Source organism: Euprymna scolopes, chromosome 42 (genome assembly GCF_053919585.1).
Source record: "Euprymna scolopes isolate OS-2025 chromosome 42, ASM5391958v1, whole genome shotgun sequence".
NCBI lineage: Eukaryota > Metazoa > Mollusca > Cephalopoda > Sepiida > Sepiolidae > Euprymna > Euprymna scolopes.
The window spans coordinates 27,433,824-27,440,264 of NC_136523.1; the positions used below are offsets into that span (position 1 = coordinate 27,433,824).

At 30.2% G+C, this 6,441-nt stretch overlaps 1 pseudogene; it reads left to right on the forward strand.

The window, feature by feature from the left end:
- The first annotated feature begins 5,781 nt into the window (after window positions 1-5,781).
- On the forward strand, window positions 5,782-5,898 carry LOC145267392 (5S ribosomal RNA; annotated as a pseudogene).
- The last annotated feature ends 543 nt before the right edge of the window (window positions 5,899-6,441 follow it).

Below are 6,441 nucleotides of genomic sequence, written 5' to 3' on the forward strand. Positions count from 1 at the left end.
AATCTTTCTTTATTTTTTAATTGTACCCCCCAAACGAATATAATCAAAACAGTAACATTCAACAATTGTACTTCATGTATATAAAACATAAAATATTTATTAAAAAAAATTTTTTTTTAAGAGTTAATAAATAATTCCATTTTTAAACGAAAAAGTCAGTTTACCTAACTTACTGTATTAATGCTATTTTTTTTAAGCAAGAAAAAAAAAGGTAAATATCCAGATACGCTACTACAGAACACCGACGATTCTAATTTGTTTTTTTATAGGTAATCGAGGTCGTTGACAACGAATCTGATAGTCAAACTTGGGGCAAATTTACCGTTTGCATGGTATTTACCCCTGAACCCACGAACTTCTTTTGACCATTTTGCAGCTTCCGTTTATGCTACGCGTATGCACACCGTAGCATAAACGACGGCTTCACCAAGAAAACTACATTGGGGGGAGGGGATTTTTTTTCCAGGACATAGAATTTTCTAATTTTCAAAATACATTATAGCGCTTTTTGGGCGGAAAATTTAAAATTAGCTGAAAAAGAAATAAAATAAGAAAAGGAAAGCACACCAAGTTGGAGTAGGGGGGGGGTAATTTATCTGTTCTTTTTTTGTTTTGTTTTTTACCTGGAACATCGAATTTTCAAATTTTCCTTAAGTAACGCACCGACATTTACCAATTAGAACACCATTTAACATTTTCCGAAGATTTTACTTTGTACATTGGGGGCGCGAGCGAGGGGGCGGATATGATGTTGGGGCGCGCAAACAAATTAGAGTGGTCGGTGTTCTGTAGTAGCGTATCTGGATATTTACAAAAAAAAATATTTAGGTTTGGCTATAAATTCCTAAACTCATTTCACCCTAAATTATTTAGGTGACTGAAATAGGAATCTAATTGAATCTTTAATTTCCTGAATGTTATGCTAGAATTCATTTTTCTTCTAGTTATATCGAATACATTAATACGGATTTTAGGGGTTTTTTCGTAATGTTACTGTAAAAATTATTTTTTATTGTTACAAATTACGATGCTTTAGAAAAGCAAAAATAAATTCTTGCGTTTTTTATTTACTACTGAAAACCATAACTTTAGTAAAGGTATTTTTTGTTTGAACAAAATAAAACATTTTCACTAAGAGTTAATTAAAAATAATTAGTTCATTATATTCTGCGATCATTATTTGAAACATACTGCAATTTTCATTAAAATTCGTTAATTTCCTGATTTTTGGTGAATTTTTAAGTAAAGGAAGGAGTCAAAATGTGTATACACTTTGAGCGTCGGCATTCATTTTGCGACCACGTGTGGTTAATTTAAATTAAAGTTCAATCACATGGTTACATTATCAATAATCATGTAATTTAAACCCATTGAAAATTTACCGATATTGTAAACACATTCTGCTTACATTAAGCCTGTGGTGTTTTTTTAGTGATGCAATGTTGGGGTTTTATTACTGTACACATAGATTCGAAAAAGTTGTCAAAAAACAAATATATAACAAATAAATGTTATCAAAGGCAAGATAAGTTACGTTTCTACCTAACTGGATATATTTTTCGTGTTTTTATTCAATGTAACATGTTTATTCAGCTCGAAAACCATACAGTGTTTACCGATGTATTGGAACATTCAAGATGGAGTCTGATTCTCTCTTTAACACGGTAAGTTTGAGAAAAGATGTTATAAATAAAAAACCGGATAAAATACTGTTAAAAACTCGCTCAATACATGTTACTGTGACATAGGTTGACATATATTCGGCGGGTTTTTAATAGTATTTTGTACAGTTTTTTATTTATAACACCTTTTTCCAAACTTACGGTGTTAAAGAGGGTGTGAGACGCCATCTTTAATTTTCAAATACATCGGTAAACACTGTATGTTTTTCGAGCTGAATAAATATGTTACACTGAATAAAAACACGAAAAATATATCCAGTTTGGTAGAAAAGCAACTTACCTTGCCTTTGATAACATTTATTTGTTATATATTTGTTTTTTGACAACTTTTTCGAATCTATGTGTACAGTAATACAAACCCCTTCGGAGGTTGGAAGGCCCCCCCACCTACAATGTACTTGGAAAAATCGATTTTATAGTGAGATTTAAGAATGGTTCGTCGGAAAAAAGGTGAAAAACAAAACAAATAATCAATAAATAATTGTTACCAAAGGCAATAAATGCTACTTTTTTTTACTTACATGAATGAGTTTATTTTATGTTTTAAAGTATTTTCAGTCGCTTTTCGGGTTTTCTTTATTTTTTAATCATCTAATGCGGGTGTGTGGGTGCCAAATATCTCCAGATTTTCTAGAATTCCCCGCTAGATTGCAAACGAAATCTCCAGATATAGAAGGAAAACCGCTAAATTGTAACACTGGTCACTTGACAAGAAGCGGTAATAAATAATTGTCCCTAAATAAAAAAAATGGCCTCTCGGTACAAAGAAAAACACCTATTTATCATAGAAAAATTAAGTATAATGTTATAATTAAAAAGAAATATATAAAAACACACATGGATATAGTAAACATATAATACCAAAACGTGGAAGCCATCCGTCCAGTGGTTTTTTAGACAATTAATTCCGAATGAACCAACATTTACATTTATATATATATATATATATATATATATATATATATATATATATATATATATATATAATCTAAGTAGTAATGCCTTAACACATGAAAAAGTTCAGGAAAGTCAGTACAAACACATGCACGCATATAAATATATATATATATATATACACACACATATATATATATACACACACACATTTATATATGTATATATATACATATATATATATACATGTATATATATACATATATATATATATATATATATATATATATATATATATATATATATATATATATATATATATGCATAATGTTTTCGCAAAATTTAGACAACCAAATATTAAATGAGAGCATCACATGTTGTGTTTTTTGTTACGCGTTACAATTGTTTAATTGGACAATTTTAAATTCGTAACATTTTCAAGCATTCATAAGCTACATTTACCATCCAAATGAATGCTTCGACGATGATACTTACGAATTATAACAGACGAACCATTATGAGATACATCTGCCTTACTTAAAAAAATGCTAGGTTTATTTTATTGTCTTTTCCGATGAGGAGACTTTGTTTCAAAAAACTATATGTTAAAATTATTGTCCATGACTTAGTGTCTATCTCAATAAAAACATCGTTTCCGAAACGATCGTAAAATTTATTGATTTTGTTTTGTTCCTCCTCATGAAACCGATTTTAATTTTAATTATAAATTATCAATCATCTTACTAAATATTAAAATAGCTCTAGGATATATATGCCTATTGAGCTTATTATATCTCTACATTACAACGAGCACTGTTTTTCTTGTATTTTAATTACATTAGTGATTTTACTATTCTATTAAAATACACTCTGCTCTTTAGACTGCTGTTCTAATTCTCTTTAAATTATATATATATATATATATATATATATATATATATATATATATGTATGTATTGAATTTCCAACGTCTTTTTCCGTTTTTTCTGAAATAGAACAGCGTCACACTTTGCACTTGAAACATTTTCAAATATTTTGTACTGGTGTTTTTTGTTTTTTAATCTCATTCATCCAGAGGAAGTCTCGAAATAAAGACGAACCTTGATGAACACATAATACGGTTTGTTCCTTTTTATTTCTCTCTCTCTCTCTCTCTCTCTATATATATATATATATATATATATATATATATATATATGTATATATATATATATATATATATATATATATATATATATATATATATATATATATATATATTAACTTTAGATTATATGTATACATATAATTTGAATAAATTCTCTTTCTTTGAATTTGCTTTGCACCTCCCACGGGGATCGCGTGTAACCACCAATATTCCCATCTATTTTTTATGCGCAAGTTGAATGAATCAAATATGCGATTTGTTATTATAACCGTCGTCAATAGCCAATGCGTTGTTAGCAAACAACTGACGTGAAAAAAAAACGGATAATAAAAGTGAAACTAAAATTAATGAGGGAGAAATTATAAACGCTGTCAGATATGAGTGTGTGGTCAATTTTCCCTTAACTTTCAAGATCCCTCTTTTAAAAGAACGGAAAGAAAAGAAGCAAAAAACAATTGATTTTATTTTTAAATATAAAAAAACCGTTCGTCGGGAAAGATGGGTGAAAGAAAGATATAACGGAAGATGCGTGTAAAGAAACAGAGCGGGGTGTGGCCAAACAATAAAAATGAATTACTCTCGTCTCAAATTCGGCCATTGTTTCGCATTCATTATTCTGTATATTAAATTATTATGCGCGAAACAAATTAAAATGGCGCTCATACGCGCATGCGTACCTGCTAAAAAAAAATGCAAGATAAAATGGCGCCTCTATGCGCATGTCTACCTGCTAAAAAAAACTAAACAAAATGGCGTCGACACAGGTGCTGAATATCGTTGTTCTGCACACGTGAACACACGCGCAGCGGACACGGATTTATAAAGTGTTTTGTCGGACGAATAAAAACTGATTTAACTTCGTGAATTTAGCACCAACGATGTTCGATCATAAAAAAAAATGAAATAGTAAAATGGAGGACTTCTTTTATTCATTAACTTTCCGGTGATTTTTTTTCTGCTATATTGCCGCGGCCAAACTATAACACAAATGAATTTATTTTTCCATATTGTTCCGTTCTTCGAGTTTTTATTTATGTATTTATATTCACACCATTTTGTTTATTTTTATTTTGTTTTTTCGCAGTTTTTTTTTTTCTGAATGTTTTTTTTACATTAAAATTTTTATCGTAAATATTTTTTATTTTGTCATTTATTTTTGTATCTTTGTATTTTTTTTCATTTTCTTTATTTTTTAAATCATTATCTCTTTCGTTCTGACGTTTTTCTCCCTCCTCTCTTTCTCTCGTTATATCAATCTGTTTCTCTCTTTTCTCTTTGTCCTCTTGTTTTCTGTCAATTTTTTCTTTCTTTCTAATATTTTATATTTTTAATTTTCCGCCTTCATGTATGTATGCATGTATGCATGGTATGCATGTATGTATGCATGCATGTATGTATGTATGTATGCATGTATGTATGTATGTATGCATGTATGTATGTATGCATGTATGTATGCATGTATGTATGCATGCATGCATGCATGTATTATGCATGTATGTATGTATGTATGCATGTATGCATGTATGTATGCATGTATGTATGTATGCATGTATGTATACATGTATGTATGCATATATGTATGTATGTATGCATGCATGTATGTATGCATATATGTATTATGTATGTATTATGTATGCATTATGTATGCATGTATGCATGCATGTATGTATGTATGCATGTATGCATGTATGTATGTATGCATGTATGTATGTATGTATGCATGTATGCATGTATGTATGTATACATGTATCTATGTATGTATGCATGTATGTATGTATGCATGCACGTATGTATGTATGCATGTATGTATGTATATATGCATGTATGTATGTATGCATGGGTGTATGTATGTATGCGTGTATGTATGTATGTATGCATGTATGTATGTATGCATGTATGTATGTATGCATGCATGTATGTATGTATGCATGTATGTATTTATCTATCTATCTACATATGTACACACACACATATATACACACACACACACACACACACACACATATATATATATATATATATATATATATATATATATATATATATATATATATATATATATACGGCATAATCACGTTGACACACCGGTTCTCGTCAGATCACCGAAGTTAAGCAACGTTGAGCCTGGCTAATACCAGATGGGTTACCATTTGGGAATTCTAGGAACTGTATGTGCTCTCCGCTCATCTCGGCATTGTTTCCAGTCGTCTTGTACCCCAACTTGCCACTGGATAGGCGTGGTTGGAGATTGCGCAACTTTTGCCACACAAATTTCACGCGCAGGCCCCCTTACAGCGGCATCCATAGTCTGTCAAGACTGAAGGATGCCTTTATATATATATATATATATATATATATATATATATATATATATATATATATATATATTATGGCAGTAGTGTTTAGTTTCCTAGAAGTACATCCAATGAAACAACATGTCTCTATCAAAAAGTGCTCAATGAGTAAACAGAGCAGGTATCTTGGCCTGAGGACGTAATCTCCCCAGTAACGGGTGATTACAGAAACATATATGCACATATGTAGCCATCCATGTTTCTATAAATAAATTATATAAATGTGTGTGCATGTGTGTGTGCGTGTGTGCGTGTGTGTGTGTGTATACGCCGTTTTTCTCCCATTCTTTAATGTTTTTACACAGTTTCTTTTAAAGTTTTTTTCGTTTTTTTTTTTGGGGGGGGGGTCATTAAAACTTTTGTC